The following is a 25643-nucleotide window of genomic DNA, read 5'->3' on the forward strand; positions in this document are numbered from 1 at the left end:
AGATGTTAGAAAGCTGAATAATGCCAAATGTTGTGGAGCTGTGGGTTAGAGGAAACCTGAGCTGCTGGTGGGAGGGGGCACATGCAGCTATTCTGGAGAGACTCAGGATTCAGTCAAATCATATTCTGGCCAAAAGCCTAGAAGAAAACTTAGGCCAAAATCTTTGTGAACCTTGGTTAGATAAATTGTTTTAGGACCAAAATGTATGGGCCATAAAAGAGAAATTACCAACTGGACTTCATCAATTTTTAAAAATTTACTCTTCAAAAGACATTGTCAAGCAGGACTGGGGGAAACAGAGACTCCACTCTTGGAGGACACACACAAAGTAGTGTGCACAGTGGGACCCAGGGGAAGGAGCACTGACCCCAGGGGAGACTGAACCAGACCTACCTGCTAGTGTTGGAGGGTCTCCTGCAGAGGCAGGGGGTGGCTGTGGCTCACCCTGGGGACAAGGACACTGGCAGCAGAAGTTCTGGGAAGTACTCCTTGGTGTGAGCCCTCCCAGAGTCTGCCATTAGCCCTACCAAAGAGCCCAGGTAGGCTCCAGTGTTGGGTTGCCTCAGGCCAAACAACCAACAGGGAGGGAACCCAGCTGCACCCATCATCGGTCAAGCTGATTAAAGTTTTATTGAGCTCCGCCCACCTGAGCAACACTCAGCTCTACCCACCACCAGTCCCTCCCATCAGGAAACCTGCACAAGCCTCTTTGACAGCCTCATCCACCAGAGGGCAGACAGCAGAAGCAAGAAGAACTACAATCCTGCAGCCTGTGGAATAAAAACCACATTCACAGAAAGATAGATAAGATGAAAAGGCAGAGGGCTATGTACCAGATGAAGGAACAAGATAAAACCCCAGAAAAACAACTAAATGAAGGGGAGATAGGCAACCTTCCAGAAAAAGAATTCAGAATAATGATAGTGAAGGTGATCCAGGACCTCAGAAAAAGAATGGAGGCAAAGATCGAGAAGATGCAAGAAATGTTTAACAAAGACCTAGAAGAATTAAAGAACAAACAAACAGAGATGAACAATACAATAACTGAAATGAAAACTACACTAGAAGAAATCAATAGCAGAATAACTGAGGCAGAAGAACAGATAAGTGACCTGGAAGACAGAATGGTGGAATTCACTACTGCAGAACAGAATAAAGAAAAAAGAATGAAAAGAAATGAAGACAGCCTAAGAGACTGCTGGGACAACATTAAACGCAACAACATTCGCATTATAGGGGTCCCAGAAGGAGAAGAGAGAGAGAAAGGACCAGAGAAAATATTTGCAGAGATTATAGTCGAAAACTTCCCTAACATGGGAAAGGAACTAGCCACCCAAGTCCAGGAAGTGCAGTGAGTCCCATACAGGATAAACCCAAGGAGAAACACGCCAAGACACATAGTAATCAAATTGGCAAAAATTAAAGACAAAGAAAAATTATTGAAAGCAGCAAGGGAAAAACGACAAATAACACAAGGGAACTCCCATAAGGTTAACAGCTGATTTCTCAGCAGAAACTCTACAAGCCAGAAGGGAGTGGCATGATATACTTAAAGTGATGAAAGGGAAGAACCTACAACCAAGATCACTCTACCCGGCAAGGATCTCATTCAGATTCGATGGAGAAATCAAAAGCTTTACAGACAAGCAAAAGCTAAGAGAATTCAGCACCACCAAAATAGCTCTACAGCAAATGCTAAAGGAACTTCTCTAAGTGGGAAACACAAGAGAAGAAAAGGACCTACAAAAACAAACCCAAACAATTAAGAAAATGGTCACAGAAACATACATATCGATAATTACCTTAAACGTGAATGGATTAAATGCTCCAACCAAAAGACACAGGCGCGCTGAATGGATACAAAAACAAGACCCATAGATATGTTGTCTACAAGAGACCCACTTCAGACCTAGGGACACATACAGACTGAAAGTGAGGGCATGGAAAAAGATATTCCATGCAAATGGAAATCAAAAGAAAGCTGGAGTAGCAATACCCATATCAGATAAAGTAGACTTTAAAATAAAGAATGTTACAAGAGACAAGGAAGGACACTACATAATGATCAAGGAATCAATCCAAGAAGAAGATATAACAATTATAAATATATATGCACCCAACATAGGAGCACCTCAATACATAAGGCAACTGCTAACAGCTGTAAAAGAGGAAATCGACAGTAACACAATCATAGTGGGGGACTTTAACACCTCACTTTCACCAATGGACAGATCATCCAAAATGAAAATAAATAAGGAAACAGAAGCTTTAAATGACACAATAGACCAGATAGATTTAATTGATATTTATAGGACATTCCATCCAAAAACAGCAGATTACACTTTCTTCTCAAGTGCGCACAGAACATTCTCCAGGATAGATCACATCTTGGGTCACAAATCAAGCCTCAGTAAATTTAAGAAAACTGAATTCATATCAAGCATCTTTTCTAACCACAATGCTATGAGATTAGAAATGAATTACAGGGGAAAAAATGTAAAAAACACAAACGCATGGAGGCTAAACAATACGTTACTAAATAACCAAGAGATCACAGAAGAAAGCAAAGAGGAAATCAAAAAATACCTAGAGACAAATGACAATGAAAACACGACGATCCAAAACCTATGGGATGCAGCAAAAGCAGTTCTAAGAGGGACGTTTATAGCTATACAAGCCTACCTCAAGAAACAAGAAAAATCTCAAATAAACAATCTAACCTTACACCTAAAGGAACTAGAGAAAGAAGAACAAACAAAACCCAAAGTTAGCAGAAGGAAAGAAATCATAAAGATCAGAGCAGAAATAAATGAAATAGAAACAAAGAAAACAGTACCAAAGATCAATAAAACTAAAAGCTGGTTCTTTGAGAAGATAAACAAAATTGATAAACCATTAGCCAGACTCCTCAAGAAAAAGAGGGAGAGGACTCAAATCAATAAAATTAGAAATGAAAAAGGAGAAGTTACAACAGACACTGCAGAAATACAAAGCATCCTAAGAGACTACTACCAGCAACTCTATGCCAATAAAACGGACAACCTGGAAGAAATGAACAAATTCTTAGAAAGGTATAACCTTCCAAGACTGAACCAGGAAGAAATAGAAAATATGAACAGACCAATCACAAGTAATGAAATTGAAACTGTGATTAAAAATCTTCCAACAAACAAAAGTCCAGGACCAGGTGGCTTCACAGGTGAATTCTATCAAACATTTAGAGAAGAGCTAACACCCATCCTTCTCAAACTCTTCCAAAAAATTGTGGAGGAAGGAACACTCTCAAACTCACTCTATGAGGCCACCATCACCCTGATACCAAAACCAGACAAAGATACTACAAAAAAAGAAAATTACAGACCAATATCACTGATGAATATAGATGCAAAAATCCTCAACAAAATACTAGCAAACAGAATCCAACAACACATTAAAAGGATCATACACCATGATCAAGTGGGATTTATCCCAGGGATGCAAGGATTCTTCAATATATGGAAATCAATCAATGTGATACACCATATTAACAAATTGAAGAATAAAAACCATATGATCATCTCAATAGATGCAGAAAATTTTTTCAACAAAGTTCAACACCTATTTATGATAAAAACTCTCCAGAAAGTGGGCATAGAGGGAACCTACCTCAACATAATAAAGGCCATATACGACAAACCCACAGCAAACATCATTCTCAATGGTCAAAAACTGAAAGCATTTCCTCTAAGATCAGGAACAAGACAAGGATGTCCACTCTCACCACTATTATTCAACATAGTTTTGGAAGTCCTAGCCACAGCAATCAGAGAAGAAAAAGAAATAAAAGGAATACAAATTGGAAAAGAAGAAGTAAAACAGTCACTGTTTGCAGATGACATGATATTATACATAGAGAATCCTAAAGATGCCACTAGAAAACTACTAGAGCTAATCAACGAATTTGGTAAAGTTGCAGGATACAAAATTAATGCACAGAAATCTCTTGCATTCCTATACACTAATGATGACAAATCTGAAAGAGAAATTAAGGAAACACTCCCATTTACCATTGCAACAAAAAGAAAAAAATACCTAGGAATAAACCTTCCTAGGGAGACAAAAGACCTGTATGCAGAAAACTATAAGACACTGATGAAAGAAATTAAAGATGATACAAACAGATGGAGAGATATACCATGTTCTTGGATTGGAAGAATCAATATTGTGAAAATGACTCTACTACCCAAAGCAATCTACAGATTCAATGCAATCCCTATCAAATTACCAATGGCATTTTTTACAGAACTAGAACAAAAAATCTTAAAATTTGTATGGAGACACAAAAGACCCCGAATAGCCAAAGCAGTCTTGAGGAAAAAAACAGAGCTGGAAGAATCAGACTCCCTGACTTCAGACTATACTACAAAGCTACAGTAATCAAGACAATATGGTACTGGCACAAAAACAGAAACATAGATCAATGGAACAAGATAGAAAGCCCAGAGGTAAACCCACGCACCTATGGTCAACTAATCTATGACAGAGGAGGCAAGGATATACAATGGAGAAAAGACAGTCTCTTCAACAAGTGGTGCTGGGAAAACTGGACAGCTACATGTAAAAGAATGAAATTAGAACACTCCCTAACACCATACACAAAAATAAACTCAAAATGGATTAGAGACCTAAATGTAAGACAGGACACTGCAAAACTCTTAGAGGAAAACATAGGAAGAACACTCTTTGACATAAATCACAGCAAGATCTTTTTTGATCCACCTCCTAGAGTAATGGAAATAAAAACACAAATAAACAAATGGGACCTAATGAAACTTAAAAGCTTTTGCACAGCAAAGGAAACCATAAACAAGACGAAAAGACAACCTTCAGAATGGGAGAAAATATTTGCAAATGAATCAATGGACAAAGGATTAATCTCCAAAATATATAAACAGCTCATGCAGTTCAATATTATAGAAACAAACAACCCAATCCAAAAATGGGCAGAAGACCTAAATAGACATTTCTCCAAAGAAGACATACAGGTGGCCAAGAAACACATGAAAAGCTGCTCAACATCACTAATTATTAGAGAAATGGAAATCAAAACTACAATGAGGTATCACCTCACACCAGTTAGAATGGGCATCATCAGAAAATCTATAAACAAGAAATGCTGGAGAGGGTGTGGAGAAAAGGGAACCCTCTTGCACTGTTGGTGGGAATGTAAATTGATACAGCCACTATGGAGAACAGTATGGAGGTTCCTTAAAAACCAAAAAATAGAATTACCATACGATCCAGCAATCCCACTACTGGGCATATACCCAGAGAAAACTGTAATTCAAAAAGACACATGCACCCCAATGTTCATTGCAGCACTATTTACAATAGCCAGGTCATGGAAGCAACCTAAATGCCCATCGACAGACGAATGGATAAAGAAGATATGGTACATATATACAATGGAATATTACTCAGCCATAAAAAGGAACGAAATTGGGTCATTTGTTGAGACGTGGATCGATCTAGAGACTGTCATGCAGAGTGAAGTAAGTCAGAAAGAGAAAAACAAATATCGTATATTAACCCATATATGTGGAACCTAGAAAAATGGTACAGATGAACTGGTTTTCAGTGCAGAAATAGAGACACAGATGTAGAGAACAAACTCATGGACACCAAGGGGGAAAGCCGTGGGGGGGTGGTGGTGGTGTGATGAATTGGGAGATTGGGATTGACATGTATACACTGATGTGTATACAAATAGATGACTAATAAGAACCTGCTGTATAAAAAATAAATTAAATAAAATTAAAAAATTAAAAAAAAAGAGAACAGAAAAAAAAAAAAAAGACATTGTCAAGAAAATGAAAGACAAGCCACAGACTGGGAGGTAAATTTGGCAAATATATCTGATGAAGTTCTTATACGCTTTATTCATAAAGATCTCTTACAATTTACAAGGAAGAAGACAAACAACTCGATTAAAGAAATGGACAAAAGAATGAACAGACACCTCATCAAAAAAGTTATATGAACAGCTAATAAGCATGTTCAACATCATTAGTCACTAGGAAAATACAAATTAAAACTGCAGTGAGATGTCACCATAGACCCACTAGAATGGTTAAAATTAAAAAGACTTACATTACCAAGTGTTAGTGAGGATGTGGAGCAACAGAATGCCTCAGATATTGCTGGTGGGAATGCAAAATAGCACAGCCACTTTGGAAAGCAGTTTGACAGTTTCTTATAAAGTTAAATACACACATATCATATGACCCAGCAATTTCACACCGAGGTATTTACCCAAGAGAAATAAAAACATATGTCCACATAAAGACCTGCTACATGAATGTTCACAGCAGCTTTATTCTTACTGACTCAAAGTGGAAACAACTCTAATATCCATCAACTGGTGAACAGATGAATATCTATGTGGTGAATACTGCAAACTGTGATAAATCCATACAGTGGGATACTACTCAGTAACAAAAAGGAACGAACTACAGATACACACAAGAACAGATGAATCTCAAAAGCATTATGCTAAGTGAAAGAAGCCAAGCACAAAAAAATACGTATCATTTATATAACATTCTAGAAAGGCAAAACAATAGTGACAGAAAGCAAATCAGTGGTCACCAAGTGCCAGGGGATGGGGGAGGGGACCCACTGCAAAGGGCAGCAGGGAACATGAAATGCTCTGCCTTGGTGTGGTGGTGGCTTCCTGAATGGATACATTTGACAAAACTTAAAATGAGTGAATTTTATTACATGTGTAAATTTTACCTCAATAAAGTGAATTAAAATATATATACATGAGACAATGCTACTTGGAAAAAAGATGAGGTAGAGGAAGTTGAGTGTTGGTGGGTGAGGAGAAGGAAGCAAAGAGAAAATAAGAGAGAGACACAGACAGACAGACAACCAGAAAGGAAAGACAAAGACACAAGAAATGCAGAGAGAGACATACAAACATAGGTACAAAACCACCAGCAACAGAGACACACTCAGAAAAAAATAGAAGGAAAGAAAGGAAAAAAGAATAGAAACTCCTAGGGACTTCCCTGGTGGAGCAGTGGTTAAGAACCTGCCTCTCAATGCAGAGGATGTGGGTTCGATCCCTGGTCAGGGAACTAAATCCCACATGCATGTTGCAACTAAGAGTTCACATGCCACAACTAAGAAGCCTGTGAGCCGCAACTAAGGAGCACACGTGCTGCAACTAAGGAGCCCATGAGCCACAACTAGGGAGCCTGCCTGCCACAACTAAAACCTGGTGCAACCAAAAAAAACAGCTTAAAAAAAAAAAGAATAGAAACTCCTAGAAGATATGACAATAGAATAATATTCGTTATTATTCCCTTTTGGAATATCAGCACTAAAAAATAAAAGTTGTAATAGTTTTACAACTATAGGCTCATATAAATTTGAATTTGTAAGGATCTCAGCAGTAGAAAGGATCTTGTAGGTTACCTAGCCAGCCTCTGACACAGAGCAAGAATGCCCCTGCAGCATCCCCAGAGCTTGGAAGATCAGCTCCTCATCCTTATCACGGCTGGGCAAGGGTGCTCAGACTTTACCCGGCAGCTGGCATCCAGAGTCCCACAGCTATGGCTCTGAGGGTGAGTGGGATCTGCCCCTCTCCTTCCCAGCTTCTACCCCACTTGCTCCTGTGGGACCACATGGGGTATGGAGTATGCTTTCTGCCCCACTTGAGATATTTGAAGACTGGGGTCCTATGTCCCTTTGAATCCTCTCTATTCCAAGTTAAACATTTCCTGTTCCTTTAACTTTCCTCACACTAGAAGGTTCCTGAGCCCTCCCAGCATCCAACCCGCCCCCCCCACCCCTTGGGCTCTGATTTGTCAGTGTTCCCTGGGGAGTGTGGTGCCACCACATGGCAGAATTGAGAGACTGATCCTGTGTCTAGTTTGGGGCACACTGCTTTTATTAGTGTAGCCTAACCTTCATTTAAAGCTCTCCCAACCCTTGTTGACAAAGGGCTTTTCAAGTTGTGAAATATATCAGGTATATAAGAAGCACTGAGTAAAATAATCACTTAATAACCCACCCCTCTGCTTTGGCAATATACTATGATGCCACATTTGCTGCAGACTTCAAAAGTCACCTTTTAAGCCACACTTACTTCAGATATTACAGCTACAATTGAAGCCTCACCCCTTTCACACCCCCTTCCCTGTCTCCCCTAGAGAAACCATTATCAGAACTCTGCATTTAAATCAACTATATTTCAATAAAAATGAAAAAAAGAACTGTGATTAATCCTCCCCACGCATGCTTTCATATGGTTAAATGTATGAATCAACAGTATTTAGCATTGTTTTACATGTTTTCAGCTTCAAATAAATTGTGACACACTGTATGTATTTTTCTATACCTTAAGTTTTTGAGATTTGATTCATTTTAACTGTGATTCAGCAATCCATTGAATTTTCTAAAATGTGTTTATTCATGCCCCTGTCCGACGGGCATTTAGGTTGTTTCCATTACAGACAATGATGAGATGAACACTGTCGACCACGACTCCTTGTGCGCATGTGTGGGAGTCTCTCTAGGGTCAGTAGCTGTGACTGGAATGGCTGAGTCATGGCATGTGTGCATTTTTTCCTTTACTAAACATTGCACACAAACTTTTTTAACCATCTGATTCATGCTAAGCTTGTGATCAGCTAATGTTTTCATTTAAACACCTATCGAGCCCAATATGTTTTGCTTTTAAAACGCCAACGTTGTACTCACTGAACGTCTCCCATATGTAAGACACTGTGCTAGGAACCATGGGCATACAGAAAAATGGTAGGTCCTTTGCCTTCCAGGAATTTACACATATATGAAGGCAAATCTAGGGCAGGATTGGGTCTGTATATGGAGCATCCTCAATGATGCTCCTAGTTACTTATGAAAACCCACTGATGAGATGTATGCCCTGTTACTTGGGAAAGGAAGCAGAAAAGTGAAATATGACGACTATATGTTGCATGCCTTACAGTGCCTTTCCTTCAAGGATCACCTCCTTCATAATTGCATATACTTGTGTAGTGCTTCATAGTTTACATACACATTACCTAACTGCTTCTCATAATCTCTTCCCTGGGAATCTGATAGGGCACCTCTAATCACCCCACAGTAGAGATGGAGGAGCTGGGGCACAGAGGGGGAAGTGAACTGTCCCACATAATGAGGCCAGAAATGGCAGAGCCCAAGCTAGAACTCAGGTCTCCTGACTCCAAATCAGGACCTTCTCCCAAGTATCACCAACTGCCCAGGAAAACCCTTTGGGGGCTCTCTCTCTCTGTCCTTATATCAGACTGAAAGTTAGACATGTTATCAACAAAAGTTCACAATATTAAATCCAGGCTCCATGGCTGGCAAAATGCCCTTGACAGCCAGTCACAAATGTTTCTAAGGTCTCCTTCCCCTCTTCCTCTCCAGGCCTGGGTACTCAAATTCCCATGGGAAAGAACAACCCTACCTGTGATTGGAAGCATCTATTTTCTAGGAAACACAGTCTTACTACATTTATAAAGTTAGGGTACAGACAACTGGAACTACTCACTGTCCTCCAATGCATCTCCCCCTTCCCTCTATTGAACCTTTGCTCAGTTCCCTCTCCTGAGTGCTCTCACCTCCATTTCTACCTATCAAAATCCTGTCCATACTCAGAATAGCCATCAAGACATTGAAGAAGAACAAAGTCAGAGGATGGACACTATCTAACTTCAAGACTTACTATAAAGCTGCAATAATCAAGACAGTCTCATATTGGTGAAAGAGTAGACACATAGATCAATGGAACAAAATGTAGAGCCCAGAAATAAACCCACACTTAAGTCTTTAACCCATTTCAAGTTAATCTTTGTATATGGTGTAAGATAAGGGTCCAGTTTCATTCTTTGGCGTGTGGATATCCAGTTTTCATGACACTATTTATTGCAAAGACTATCTTTTCCCCATTTGTATTCTTGGTGCACTTCCCAAAGATTAGTTGACCACATATGCGAGGGTTTATTGCTGGGTTCTCTTGTCTGTTTTATTGGTCTATGAGCCTGTTTTTATCCCAATACCATGGTGTTTTGATTAGTATAGCTTTGTAATATAGTTTAAAATCAGGACATGTGATTCTTCCAGCTTTCTTAAGATTGCATTGGATAGCCAGCAATCCCACTTCTGAGTATACACCCAAAAGAAATAAAATCAGTATCTCAAAGAAATATCTGCACTCTCATGTTTATTGCATTATTCACAATAGCCAAGATATGGAAACAACCTAAGTATCTACTGACAGATGAATGGATAAATAAAACGTGATATATATATATATATATATATATATATCCAAACTTCTTCTTCCAATAAGCACAACAAGTCATGTGTCCATGTGTGGGATTAGGGCCCACTCATATGACCTCATTTTACCTTAATTACCTCTTTCAAGGTCTTATTTCCAAATACAGTCACATTCTCAGGTACCAGAGGTTAGGACTTCAATATATGAATTTTGTGGGGGACACAATTCGGCACATAATGGCCACTTTGGAAGACAGGTTGGCAGTTTCTTACAAAATTAAACATATTCTTACCATATGATTAAGCAATCATGCCACTTGGTATATACGCAAATGAATTGAAAACTTACGTCCACACAAGAACCTATACAGAAAGGTTTATAGCAACATTATTCATAACTGCCCAAAATTGTAAGCAACCAAGATGTCTTTTGGTAGGTGAGTGGCTGAACAAACTGTGATATATCCGAACAATGGAATATTATTTGGTTATAAAAAGAAATGAGTAATCAAGACATAAAAAGACATGGAAGAGTCTTAAATACATATTACTGAGTGAAATAAGCCATTCTGAAAAGGCTACATATTGCATGATTCCAACTATATGACATTCTGGAAAAAGCAAAACTATAGAGACAGTAAAAAGATTAGTAGTTACCAAGAGTTGGGGGCAGGGGATAAATAGGCAGAGCACAGAGGATTTTTAGGGCAGTGAAACTATTCTGTATGATACTGTATGGTGGATATATATCATTACAGATATATATATATATAGAATGTACAACACCAAGAGTGAGCCCTAATATAAACTATGGACTTTAGTTAACAATAACGTATCAATACTGATTCATCAGTTGCAACAAAAGTACTATAAGATTGTGAGATGTTGATAATAGAGGAAACTGTGTGCTTGGGGGTGGTAAGGGGGGTATATAGGAAGTCTCTAAATTTCAGCCTTCTTACCTGCAAAGTGAGGATAAAAGTACCTAGGGGGTTCTTGTGAGGAAGAAATGAGATAATGCATGAAAAACACCTGGAGCACAAAGTGCCTCTCTTCCAGCACCTGCCACGCTCAGCCTTGTAGAACAGAGAGATCCCGCAGACTCAGGGTTTTTTACTTGTACCCCCAAGTGCCTAGAGGGTAGAAACACACCTGAATATCTGTGTGCCCTGCAGGTGGGTGGGCTCCCCTGGGTGATGTAGTGGAGCAGGCCAGTGGGCATCTTCTGTATAAGGCTGCTGGGCTGCCTGTCCCTTGACGTCAGGGCAGTGGGCTGTGAGGTCCAGGCAAGCCTGGAAAATGAAGCCCAGGGCCTCCTAAGGCCACACAGTTAGAAAGTGGCAAACCAGGAGGAGAGTTCAGGTTTCTACACTCAAGACTCTTTCCATGAAAACGGGAAGGGGAAGATAGAAGAGGAATGGGAGGGGGGATTGGAGGGTGCAGCAAGAGAAGGAAAAGGAAGTGAAGACACTGTAGGAGTGGTGCAGAAGGAGCTTGTTCAAAGAGCAGGATGTCCGGCCAGGAGGTCCAGTCCCTCCCCCAGGCCTCACCCAACCATGTGACTCAGTGTCATAGGATGATGCCTGTTCTGTGAGGTTGAAATGAGGTAATGGAATGGATGCCAGGCTATCTTAAAAAGAATGACATACCGTATAAATGTAAGAGATTCCTGTCTCCAGTCCTCAGAGCTCTGCCACTTGCAGGTGTATAACCATCTTTCTGCATGATAGGACCTTCGGGCCTCAGTGAGTTATCAGGAGGGCTAAATGAGATCAAACACCTAGCCACAGTAGGTGCTCAATGTTGTCTGTCTTTTCCTCCTGTCTCACCTAGGGCCAGCGTGGGCCAGGGCCATCCAGCAGTTCCTGCTTAACCTCTCCACAGGTCCCTGAAAATTAAGGGCCAGTGATCCTAGGAGGGGTGTATTCAGCTCCTAAGTGAGTTTGCTGATAACAAAGCCAGCCTGTCTGCAACTGGAACTATTCTTGGGTCTATCCTAAGAAGGATCAGGAAACGGCCCTCTCTGGCCCCAATTCCTTGCTGTTGTGGAAAACACCTCATGTGCGTGGCTCCCACATGGTCAGAATGACTATTGCCGCCACCCTGAGTCTTAGGACAACCCACCTGGGACCAATTTTTGCATCAGAATTGTGAAGCCAAAAAGATTTATTTTTGACAACGCTCCCAGTGTGTGCTTCACTGTAAAGTAGGCATAATATCATTAGCTACTTCATGGGATTGTTATGAGGCTTAAATGAAATAATACATGTACAACGTTTAGTATAGCCCCTGGCACATAGCAAGTACTTAATGAACATTAGTGATTAATACTTCTATTATCAGGGCATGAGACTAGGTTTGGGGGGAGACTGTTGTGTGTCTAGAATTATGACATTATTCTCAGTTAGAAATGGCTGGTCCAGATGATCCCCTTTGTTTTTGTAAGGAAAGGCTGGGGGAAAATACCCTAACATGAGAGGGGTCTCTGTGTTTCCCCTAAGGCAAATGCCTCTAATCCAGGGGCACGTGTATCACCAACCCCAAGGCTCTATCAGTTCCCTTGGGATAGCAGCCTGCTCAGTCTGAGAACTAAGAAAGAACAGGGAGACACCCAGGAGAGCCTCTTGCCTCTGAAACAGGGGGACTCAGACACTGGCAGGTGGGATGACAGTCATGCCCTTCCCACTGGTGGGGAAGAGAAACAATTGTCAGTGACAACCTTCTCCTTGAAAAGGTTCATGACAAAAGATAAAGATTTCTGAGGCGGGGAAAAATGATTAGGTTCGAACTAACCACAACCCACCCACGGAGATGCAAATCCTATTTCGAGCAGGCAAGAGGTGGAAACAACAGGAGAGGTATATTTTTTTCCCTGGCACCTGTACCAAATCTAAGCATTCTCTGCTTTACACGGCTTAATTGCCATGTAAACTTCAACTCTATAAACATGTTTTAAAAATAATAACTGTGGCCAGAATGAGAGTTTTGAAAAGCAGCAGCCAGCAGGTTGTAAGCCTAGGTTAAATCGTTTAAAGAGACTAAAGTGGCCAGGGACAAGGATGGAGAGCCCAGTTCCAAGGAAATGAGACCTGGTTATCACGCTGATGTCATGCATAGGATCACTTATTTGAATGAATCATTTCATCATCAAATAATCATCTCACACTAACAGATCTTGGAGGAAAATGAAAAATTCAATCAATTGTAATAGAAAGCAAAAGAGAAGAAAATTTACCCTAGATTCCATCTCCTCCAAATTTAACTCCTTTTCTGGGTTCCCCATATATAATCTTACTCAGTTAAGATTATGCAGTTAAATTGTTAAACTCCTTTTTTTCCAGGCAAAGTCCTGAGAAAGGGGTCATTTGGGGGTTATGTTTATTTTGGTGCAGTACTGATTTAGCAGAGTGGTCATGCCTGGTGAATCCTTTCTGGGATCTGTCTGGTTGGGTGATGAAGCCAGAAAGCCATGAAGCCCTGGGGCAGGAGCGTGAACAGCGGCTGGAGAGCAGTGTGTGAGGAAGCTGACCTTGAACAGGTCTACCACTCAGGGGATTCCCAGAGATGAGTGGGGGTGGTGGGAGATGCTGGCAGGGTGGGCCGAGATCCTCAATCAGGTGGGTGTAGGTGACAGAAAATTAAAATGTGACTTTTATGTTAACAGGACCTTCCTTGTAGCCACAGGCTGGAGCTTGGGGACATTTTGGCAATACATAGAAGAAATCTTACTTATATCCACCAGCAAGGAAAACACATAAAAATCTCAGGGATATTTTGTCTTATTCCCTGACAGTTTAAAGATAAGTCAAGTCGAAGTCGAGAAGAGTGGAATAACAGCCTGTTCTCAAGGATTCCCTCCCTTCTGGCACAATCCAGTTTCTCAAGGGTGGTGAAACACATTGAGGAAGGCACGCTCTTGGGGAAAAAATTTTTTTTGGTTCTTGAGAGAGAAACAGAGAAGAAATATGACAACACGTGCTCTTGGTAGACACTCAGACCGTTTATGAAGGGCTCTTTCTTTAGGAGTTAATTAAAAATAATAACAAACAGATGCCTTTTGATGGTTTTTGTGTTTCAAAATGTTGACTTGCTACATCCAAGGATCCTCCCTGTGTTCCGGAATAACAATTTCTCCCAAGAGAAGTAGCTTAATTCAATTCTGCAGTGAGGTTAAGAAGCGGTTGGCTTGGAAGAGTACTCCCTAAAGCACGCATCTGCCTTGTGTCCAGGCTTGTGGAAGAGACACAGCTAAGTGAACCGCCACACTAAGTGAATCGTCCTCAAGACGCTCACACTCTAGCCGTAGAGAGAGCTAGTGCTCAGCTGGGTGAGTAAATCCACATGTACATTAAACACTGGTTCTGCCATTACATGGACCTTCATTCTGTGCCACAAATCGGCATGACTCGTAGCCCCTGAGGATGCCTGGCTTGGATGGTCTGTCGAGGGAGGACCTCTAGGTCACTTTACATGTGGGCAATGGACTGCGCTGTTCCTCCCAACGGGAAGAGGAGGGGCCGCCATGGGCCATATTTGTGGACCTGCCCGGCTCCCTTGGGCTTTATGTGGAAACATCTCCTATCTCTTCTCCAACTGAAGACACAAACGGCTGCACTTCACTTGGGACGCACGGAGCACTAGTGGTGCGCAACCACCCCAGCTGAGCTCTGCCATATGGTCTGGAGGAAGAATCACTTAGGGTGCTATAGCACTCTACAGTGTAGAGGCAGGCAGCTGAACTTTTTGTCCATCCCGAAGCCTCAAGTCGAGGGCTGGTGGATGTTAGTTTGGCACTGCTTCAGGGACTGAGGGACTGCTCACAGGGCCCAGAGGTATGCTTGCTTCTGTTCGTTTTCTGTTTTGTTTTTGTTTTGAGGCCCTTGCCGAGTTTAAAGTTTTTCAGCCCAGGCAGTTTTCTTTTCAGCTGTAGTAGCTCTCTGGTGAGAAGAGGCAGCCGGGGCAGGGAGGGAGTGCCGCTTCGGAGTGAGCAGGTGGGAGTTCTAGTCTGGTCCCAGCAAGGTATTAAACCTCCCTGAACCTCAGTTCCCAACTGCTCACAGAACCAGCCCTTCCGGCTTCCAGCTAAAAATGACTGTGACCAGAAAACTAAAGATTGTAGAATTGCCTTTTGGAAGCTACCCTCCCTTTTTACGCAGAAAACTAGGTCTCTGAGAAAACCTTGGCCAAGGAGAGCACAAGAGGGAGAGAACCACAGGCAAGCCAGGCTGGGGGCCTTCCTGTGAGCCCCGGCCCAAGACGGCCTTTATGGGACACCTGGGCCGCCTCCCTTACACAGTGTCCATATCTGCAGAGAATAAGAGGCCCACTTAAAAGGGTGTGGGTAGCACTTTACAATTCACACACACTTTTTATCTCATGGGCTCTTCAGACTCCACGGGCTTTTGTTGCTCCTGCAAGTTTCATCTCTTATGCAAAGTATTTCTACCCGGATTTGGTCTTTCCCAGTCCTGCCACCAGGCAACTCCTTAGGTCCCAAGGCACTGGACTCCCCGCAGAGCACAGCACCCTGCCCACCAGGGAATGGCCGGGACCGGGGAAAGGACTATGAACACGGGTCCTCTTCCTCACCCGCTCACACCTCACTGTTCAACCCAGCGCTGCCTCTCCTCACAGCTTTGTGGCTCAGCCTCCTCTTCTTGCCGGAACCGCGCCTTCCCACTTGGGACGCGGGCCGTCCGGAAACTGGCCCGGAATCAGGGCCACTGGGCCCGCCCACCAACGTGCAATTTAAGAAGCTGGTCCGTCTCCTTCCGCGTCAACTTGCCTGACGCTGGAGAACGGCGACCTCTAGTGTTGGTTCTTGGAAGGGACGCAGCGGCTTTCCGCAACCGAGGTAAGGCTCCTGGGGCCAGTCCCGCAGGGAACTGAGAGGGGCGGAGCTTAACTGGACTTGTTAGAGAGATGGGGAGGAAGGACAGAGGGGACTCTTGAGCTCCAGGAAGCCCAACCGTGCACACTTGGCCTCTGAGGCCTGCTCATTGTCCAAACGCACCTGCCCCTCTTGTAACATCTTCCTCTTTTGTAACACCCAAGACTCAGCCCACCCCTCACCCCTGACTCACCTGGCTGAAACAAGCTCACCTGCCTCTGCTACCAGACCAAACTTCGGTCAGCTCACCTGTGCACAGTAAAGCCAATCCACTGACACCTGGTTGTGGTGAAGGAAACTGCAGTGTTTATTGCAGGGCACCAAGCAAGGAGCCCAGGCTACTTATGCTTAAAAGCCCCGAACTCCTCAAAAGCTTTTAGGGAAAGGTTTTTAAAGACAGGGTGAGGGAGAGGGGTTGGGGGTGTGTGATCAGCTCGTGGACATTCTTCTGATTGGTCGGTGGTGAGGTAATTGAGAGTCAACATCATCAACCTCCTGATTCTAATTGGTCTGGGGTCTACGTGCTTGTGGGCAGCATGCAGTTAACTTCTTCCACCTGAGGGTTTTAGTAGCTGTCAAACAGCTCAAAGGATATGGCTCAGGATATTATCTATAGCCCTTGAGGAGGAACTAACGGTCCTTGACTTTAATAGCTAAACTATTATTATTTTGTCTTGCTTGACTGTTTTCCTTTCTTTCTGCATTTTCTCACTTCTCTGATTAAATTTATTCTTTGGAATTTGGGGAAGGCCTAGGAAGCTAAGGTTTTTTTTACAGACAAGAGGCAGGCAGAGGATATGGGGGGGGGCGGGTCTGTTTGGGGAAGCCCTGTTCAGTTACACCCCTGTGACTAGAGAAGGGGAAGGTGGGAAAGGCATCAAGCAATGTGTCTGGGTATGAACCAGGGCACCTGGTTGAATGCACCAATCCTCGGGTGGCCTCCATCTATGTCTCCGTGGTCCTGCCATGACCAATCGGTCAGTCCTGTCTTCGGCAGGGGGTTGCGGTGGGGAGTGTGTGAGCAGGCAAATACTGGGTGGCGTGTCCTTGTGAGGCAGTGGGACTGCCTGGTGACTGTGACTTTTCAGGGCTCCACCACCTTCATCAACACCACCCCATTCTTTGAGATGGAAAATCCACAATCTTCAGTAAAGTGCTACACTGTTCGGCTTAAAGCCCTCCTTCCCCTTTCCCTTCTAAACAGACGGCCTTGCTTAAGCCCCTCCTACAAGGAATTGTAGAGCTGCCACGGCCACAGGATGTGACGCCCATGGGGCTTAGGAGGCAGAGGCTTTAGGAAATGAAGGGTTTGGGGATGCTTGAAGGGAGAAGGGTCCATCCTCAGCACTACGCCCTCTCTCTTCCCAGTCTCGCAAGTATATTCAGAACCTATTTGTTGCTATTTTTTCTTATGAGTTATAATCTATTTTCAGTTTTATGCGACTTTATTGAGTTTAATGAGACTCCAAACTGCCACACTTACAAGGTCAAATTGAGTGTTTTTTGTATATAATTTTTGCCAAGTCTATTTTCAACCATAGGTAGGGTGACCACCCATCCCAGTTTGCCTGAAACAGTCCTGTTTTACATCTGTCACCTGGGCATAATTATTCATGGTGTTCTCTTTCACTCCGAAAAGTGCCCCACTTAGATGGTGAATTACACTGTCACGCTAATCACAGATAATCTATGTAAGAAAACATTTGGGCATTAGGATTTAGAGGATGTGAGAGATAATGTAACCAGGAATTTGAGATTTAAATGGTTATTATAATCTTGGCATAATTAGCTCTAAGCTTTCTGGCAGCTGAAACAGGAGAAAAATATGAAGAGTTAGGAAGTTGACTCTGTCCTGTAAAATAATGCATATTATGTCTTTTGGAGGGACATATTTATCAGGCACTTAATTTTAGGAGGAATTTTTCACATAAATTGTTACATAAGGGACACTGAGTAACATAAGGGATTGTGTCTTCCATGTTAGTTTTTGCAGAATTTTCTATGTGGCCATTTTTAATATTGGTCCTTAAAATTATTGTGCTTTTCCAATTCTCTTTCTCTGTGAAAAATGGGGAGGGAATAAAAATTATTTCACAGGGATTAACTGAGATAATATGTATGCAAGTGCCAAGTAAACTATAAATATCAAAATACTGTCATTTTCATTCTTATTGCCTTGTTGAAAACCCTCCTTTTATTGATGGGGAAGCCAAGGCCCAGAGAGAGAGAAGTAATGTGGCTACTTAGTGACAAAACAGGGTTTAAGGTTCCTGTTTATCCCTCAGTGCTAATAAAACCTCAGGGAGCTGTTCACCAAGACATTCTGAGATTCTGTCAGGCATCCAGTGTGGGCTGGAGGTGGGGTGGGAAGATGAGGCAGAAAGGCTTTGGACAGTAGTGGCCCAGATGGAGATGCTAGAAATGGTGTTTTAAGTCATCATCATAAAGAGATGTTATTAACGTAATTTTCTTTTAACAAGACAGAAAGCTTCTCGTGGTGATTGTTTGAGTCACTCTCAGCTGAAACAATAAGCCATCTATTTTTTGCAAGTTAAGAAAAAAGTTGCTCCCAGTCTGGTTTCCAGGGGCACAGCCTTTTGGGACTAGTTCCAGCAGGGGGTTTTCCAGCATTATGGCATGACCTTCTTTGCAGCTTCTCCTCCTCCCAGCCAGTAAGTCTCAAAGTGTGGTCCCAGACCAGCAGTATCTCCATCACCCAGAAACATGTTAGACATGCAAATTCTCAGGCCTCACCCCAGACCCACTGAATCAGAAACTGGGGGTGATTCTGTTGCACACTAAGGGTTGAGATCAACGCTCCAGGCTGTTCTTAGGGCCCTGTCTGGCTTCCTAGAGAGAAGAGAAACAAAATTGTGGCAATTCTCCCCCTTGCTGCTCTCCCTACCCCACAGGCAGGCTGTCCTTTCTAAACTCCTAATAACAATCGGTTTTTCAGGTGTGGCCCTCGCACTTGCTCAAAAATAAAGTTGCATGGCCTCTGTCTGATGGTTTGCCTAGCCAATACCAGCTCTGGATAATACACACTACCTTTACCAAGCATTTCATGTGTGCCAGATTTGAGAGCACTACGATCTGATGGCCCAATTTCGTTTTGTTTTAAAGAAAAAGCACTTAAGTCTTCCACCTCTGATATCTGTGGCTGATTTCCAGTTGGGATAAATTAAAAACGATCCCATTTATTTTTTTTTTAAAGGTTAATCAGGTCTCCAGGAAGTGAAAGCTATAGCCTCTTACTTTTGCACTAGAATGTAGAATTCTGTAGAAACTGCTATTCCCTTCCAAAAGAGCTTTTCACATTTCCAAATGGGTCTCAGCAGAAATAGTCTGTCCTAACCTGAAAGAATATTGATTCACTTTTCAAGGCACAATGAGCCTAACAGTTTTACCTGCTCAGCCCGCCACTGAAGCAGACCAGTCTTATGGGTGTGGACTTATCAACGAGGAAAGAACCCTCAACCTTCCATGCTGAGGGCTTTTCTTGACTAGACATAAACTGAAAAGGAAATGAAGAGAATAATGGTTGCATAGATCTCAAGTTGCCCTCTTCCATGTAGTTCTTCCTAGTGGAACTTTCTGGACTACTCAAGGCACTCTTCCCCAAGCTTTGTTTTGTATGCAGCACGCTGCCAGCAGAGTGGAAAATTTTTCTACTTGTGTGGCAAAGGAAAGCTGGAGGCTGGGAGGCTGGGGCTGAGTCCCTGCACTAGTAGGCAGGAGGGTACACCCCAGAGCCGACTTCCACTCCTCAACCTGAGCAGTCAGCACAGCCCCTCTGAGCTCTGGGGCAAGCTGCCTTGACCAACAGCAAGGGGGAAAGACTCTTAAGAACAGGTAGTGTAACTGAGCAGGATCCTCTGGGACCTTCCTGGGACAGACCCCCCCCCCCCACCCCATGTCCTCTGCCTGCCTCTTGTCTGTAGAAAACTTTAGCCTCCTAGGCCTTCCCTGAGTTTCAAAGAGTAAATTTAATTGGAGAAATGAGAAAATACAAAAACAAAGGGAAACAGTCAAGGAAGACAAAAATAATAATAGTTTAGCCATTAAACAAAGTTAAGGATAGTTAGTTCCGTCTCAAGGGCTATAGATAATATCCTGAGCCATATCCTTTGAGCTGTTTGACAGCTACTAAAACCCCCATCAGGTGGAAGAAGTTAACAGCATTCTGACCACAAGCATGTAGACCCCAGACTGCTTGGAACCAGAAGGTTGATGATGTTGACTCTCAATTACCTCACCACCAACCAATCAGAAGAATGTCCATGAGCTGATCATGCACCTCCCAAACCCCCCTTCCTCACCCTGTCTTTAAAAACCTTTCCCTGAAAGCCATGGGGGAGTTCAGGTCTTTTAAGCACTAGCTGTTTGGACTCCTTGCTTGGTGTCCTGCAATAAACACTGCAGTTTCCTTCACCACAACCCGATGTCAGTAGATTGGCTTTACTGTGCATGGGCGAGCTGACCCAAGTTTGGCTTGGTAATGGGGGAGAGTAACAGATGGAGACAAGTAAACACAATCAAGAACAGAAGTATCTTTCCTCCAGAACACTGGTTCTCAGCCTTGAGCTGATACTAGAATCACCTTGGGAAGCTTTTAGCATTTCTGACAACCAGGCCATACCCTAGATCAATTAAATTAGAATCTCTGGGAGTGGTAATCAGGCAACAGCATTTTTTTTTAAAGCTCCCTGGGTGGTTCCAATATGCAGCCAGGTTTGAGAGCCATCTTTCTAGCATTCACTTCTTCCAGTAACTGCTGTTTTCCTGCCTTCTCTCGGCATGGGCCCCTTCTCATTTGTCTTGCTTGTAATTCTTCATTCTTCTAGCCTTGAGGACCATGATGTAGAGTCAGAGGCATTTTATGCTAAGTGAAAGTTTAATCTGAATTTCTTTTGCTTGGACCCCTTGTTTCCCTTTGGATCTTTTATCTACAGTTGTTTTTTTATTTCCCCATACTTTTCCCTCTTCAAAGGTCCCAATTACCGCAAAATAACTTTGGTTAAATTTCCAAACTACTCCCCCCTCCGCAATACACACACAAAAAGAAAAAAACCCACAACTCTGTGGCTTAAACAAACAATCATTTTACTTAAATACATTAGAGTCAAGAGACACAGGGCTTCCCTGGTGGCGCAGTGGTTGAGAGTCTGCTTGCCAATGCAGGGTACGCGGGTTCGAGCCCTGGTCTGGGAAGATCCCACATGCCGCGGAGCAACTGGGCCTGTGAGCCACAACTACTGAGCCTGCGCGCCTGGAGCCTGTGCTCCGCAACAACAGAGGCCGCGATAGTGAGAGGCCCGCGCACCGCGATGAAGAGTGACCCCCGCTTGCCGCAACTGGAGAAAGCCCTTGCACAGAAACGAAGACCCAACACAGCTAAAACTAAATAAATAAATAAATAATAAAAATAAAGGAATTCCTAAAAACAAAAAAAAAGGGACAGAAAGGGAGTGGGGATGTGGGTGCCCGATACACCCCTTTTTTTCCCCATAAGGTCCAAGCCCTCGTTCTACTTGCTCATTCACTGCAGGGAGAAGGTTGGGCCTCCAGTTCTCATCCATGGGCAGAATTCAGTGTTATAGTCACGTTAGCATCCAGGGCTCTTCAGCACACTAGATTCTGAGCATCACAGTTTGTTTAGAATAGTACATTGGGCTTTTTCGTTCCTTCACCATAAATTATAGAAAAAGCTACTTGACCCTTCTAAAATTCTGCAGATTAAGGACATGACTTCTAGCCAAAAAAAAAAAAAAAATTTTTTTTAAAAGAAAATTCAGTTGCATTAAACAAACGGAAGACCTGTAGTGTTTGGGATAGTAAACGGTGTTGTGATTCTCTATCCCCCAGTAGAACTCAGCACAGAGCGCTGCACTCGTGGGTTCCTGGAGGGCTCCCACGTGGCTGGCTAAGGGCAGGATTTAACTTGCACCATCTGGTGCTGGACACAACACTGAAGGCAGAGAAGAGCAGGGGCATTCAGAGATGAGGCAGGGCCAGATCTAGCAGGCGAGGGCTGGGGCCTAGGAAGATGAATGATTAGTCTGAGCTGGGATTCAAGAAGGGTGTGAGCTAGGAGGCAATTAGGAGCTGATAGAGGGACAGGAGCAAACACTGTGGCTCTCTGGACAGGGGTCTGTTTTAAGGGGGAACCCAGATTAAGCCAATGGTTAATGCAAAAGAGGCATCTCAGCCCACCTGTCAAGGTCCTTCTCAGCAAACCTTTCCCAAGTCTGCTAACGAGGAATCCATTAGGAGGGGGATCTTTTGAGGGGGCTTCATTCTGAGAGTCTTTCAGGATGCTACCTTTCTACAGATCCTGTCCTGAAGCCTCAGCAGAACTCCCGCTACACTTACAAGTCCCTCTTTTAGAAGACTTACAGGGCTTCTAAGGATTCATTTAGCTTATCTACATGTCTCATTTCCCTTCTTGAAGGCTGGGACTAAGGGCTCTTTCCTCCCAAACCTAGCTTAGTAATTTGCAACGGCACCCTCTTGGTATTGAAATGAGATGAAGTGTGCTAGGTGCCAAAGACCCTAGCCTGAGACCTTGTATCTGGGCAGAGGAACTGCTTTTACAGCGGGGGCAAGAGGGAAAGGGAGGGCAAAAAGGAGACGTAATCTGGGCACATGCTGTGTTGGGAGTGACCTGGGTCCCACACTGTCTCTGCTTCCATGTTCAACCCCAGAGCTGAAAGTTTCTCGTTTCAAGGTCAGCAAACAGGACCTACCTTGGAAGGAGGGAAAACGTTTAAGGTAAGGCCAAGAATGGCTTTGTCCAATGCTAACCTAGACCCAGCCCTTCAGCTGGCCCTGTCTCCTGGGAGTCTCTGATACTTCCTGCCTGCCTCTGAGATTTTATTAATGATGCCTTAAAGGGCAGGGCAGCTGGGCAATAAAATGAGCAACAGCTCAAACAGAACAAATGGATTCTTCATTAGCAGACTTGGGAAAGGTCTGCTGAGAATGACCCCGAAAGTTGGGCTGAGATGCCTCTTTGGGGTTTTTTTTGGGGGGGTCTTCTTTGTGTTTTTTTTAAAATTTATTTTATTCAAGTATAGTTGATTTACAATGTTGTTAATTTCTACTGTTCAGCAAAGTGATTCAGTTGTACATAGATATACATTCTTTTTCATATTCTTTTCCATTATGGTTTATCACAGAATATTGAATATAGTTCCCTGTTGAGATGACTCTTTTGGATTAACCATTGGCTTAGTCTGGGTTCCCCCCCCAAAACAAACTCTGAACAAGAACTTGTTCGGAGTGCATCCTACCTTCATGATACAGGTAGTTTATTTTGGGAACGAATCCCGAGGAACAGGAGTGGAGGACTGGGAAGAGTCAAACAGTCAAGGCAGGAAAGAGACAGGCAATCCAAGGGTGCATTATTGAGCTGATCAAGTTGGGCACTACTGTGGGCAGCCAGGGGTCTATCATCTTAGGTGCTGTACAAAATGTACCTTGGAACTGCCCACTGGAAGAACGGAAGAGCGGAATAGTTCTCCACCAGCTCCTGTCTGCCTCGGTCAAACGTTGTCTCAGGACGTATTAATTCCTTTGCACTTCCAAGTTTATGCATGTGTCAAAATGGGCTTCGGCTTCCTGTAGGGGGCCCAGGCTGCAGTGACAGAGAAGCCCCGAGAGGGGAAGAAACCGGGTACAGCTGATGCAAGGTGGTCTCAGGTTTCACCTGTATGCAGCTGGTTGCCAGAGCAAAACTGGAATAAAAAGTGGGGCTGGGAAGGTGGGAGGTCAGCCACAGGTGGAGTTGGATATAACCGCAGACAGATCAACTGTCCTGTCCTTGTCTTTCATGAATAGAACTTTATTTCCATTAATTCTCAGTCCAAAGTCAGGATCTATGGTTTTCTAGGTGGAAATATTAACTCTTCCTTTAGTTAACTGCTTTTCTAGCAATGCATAACCCTCAAAGTGTAACCTGGTGACCCAATATAAGGATTTATGTTATGGCTATGGCATGCTATAACAGTGACTATTCTGAAACACAGCACTGAAGCAAGCTTGAGTCTGTCTGTGAAATGGGTACAGAGAACCAAGTGCCTCCTACCTTCATGATTCTCCTGGTCTTCAAAGCTCTACATGCCAGGAGCCGGAGATAAGGAAGATACAGCCTCAGCCTTCAAGAAGCTCATGTAACGGAGCTGACAGGTTTCTTTAAAGCCCCACCAGGCCCTTCCTTCCTTCCTGTTTTCATCTGCCTGGTCCCTTTCCAATCAGTCCTTCTCTATAGTTTGACCTAAACATCGCTCTGCCACCAATTTGCCCTGATAGGTTCCTTCTCCTCAGCTGGTTTCTCATCCTGGAAACTTGGCAGGGGAGCCTGATCTGTGGTAGATTGGCCTCCGATGTTCCGTTGTTGAAACTCTGGGAAGCTGTGCTATTCTTAAATTATTTTTTAAAATCGTAGGAAGAAAATTTTAAATAAATTTCATCTGATCAAAAGACAAATTTAAAAACAAACCAACAAACCAACCCACCCCAATGAGCTCCAAAGACAGCAAATAGGCGTAGGACCTGGAAAGGCGCCTCAACCTCACCGGGTTTCCTCACTTCCTGGAGCGGCACCTCCACCTCCCTACCCGCAACCCGCGGGGTGAAATCGTTCCCCGCTCGTTCCAGGACCAGGATGGCGGTGGAGGAGATCAGAGCGCGGTTTAGACCGAAAATGGGGGCGGCAGTGGGTTAAACCCGGTCTGGGCGCCTAGCGAATAGGAGTAGCCTCTGCGCGAGGAGGGGCGGGCCTGACGCCCCAAGGCGAAGGAGGCGGTGCAGAGGCTCCTCGCCCCTGCGCCGCCCGCCGTCGGGCTCCGCCCCGCGCAGCCCTACAGAGCAAAGCCCCTGTGCGTAGGCGCACCCCGGCAGCTGAGGCTGGAGGCCGCAGGAGTGGGAGCCAGTAAGGGGCTTCGAGAAGGAAACGGCGGTAGCGCCCGGTGGTCCAAGACGCGAGCGCGGGTACCTGCGAAGCGCCAGGTTCCGGCGAACGCACCAGCTGAGACCTCAGCAGCGGGAGCCCCCGCGCCAGTTTGGTTTGGGGTAAGAGGAGGGGTCCGCATCTCTGCAGCTCGGGCGTGATGAGCCGGCGCCCCTAAACCGGCGTGATGCTCGGTTTGGTTTGGACTTGCGCTGCCCTTTACTCGGGTCGCGGGGATGCGAGTGGAGAAGGGGGCACCAAGTCCTGTAGGCTGGGCCCCACGGCCGCGGCCGAAGTAACGGTGTAAAGATGGACCGATCCCGCCTAGAGCCGTTTCAACCCCAGGTGATCCTCATCCTCCGCCCTCCCGGGCCTTAACGTCCGTGCTCTGGGAGCCCAGCCTGACGTTTATTATTCAGAAAATGTGCTTGGCAGGGGGAGGCCTAGGTTGAACACGCGGCCCCGAGTCTCCCAGGTGAAACCCTCGACACTTATCCTTGTCTGCCG

The 25643-nt window shown here is 44.0% G+C and overlaps 1 protein-coding gene and 1 pseudogene across 4 annotated transcripts in view; both read right to left on the reverse strand.

Moving 5' to 3' along the window:
- The window catches only part of LOC309659219 (ubiquitin-conjugating enzyme E2 L3 pseudogene), a 36328-nt pseudogene extending 10847 nt beyond the window's left edge, over nucleotides 1–25481 (reverse strand). Inside the window, exon 1 of the transcript XR_014268365.1 lies at nucleotides 24703–25481. The product of XR_014268365.1 is annotated as a ubiquitin-conjugating enzyme E2 L3 pseudogene (transcript). The remainder of the gene's footprint in view (nucleotides 1–24702) is intronic.
- APOD (apolipoprotein D) overlaps nucleotides 1–25643 on the reverse strand; it is a 71038-nt gene that overhangs the window by 39595 nt on the left and 5800 nt on the right. The window lies entirely within an intron of this gene.

This window comes from Balaenoptera physalus, assembly GCF_965194825.1.
Source record: "Balaenoptera physalus genome assembly, chromosome: 4".
Taxonomy (NCBI): Eukaryota; Metazoa; Chordata; class Mammalia; order Artiodactyla; family Balaenopteridae; genus Balaenoptera; species Balaenoptera physalus.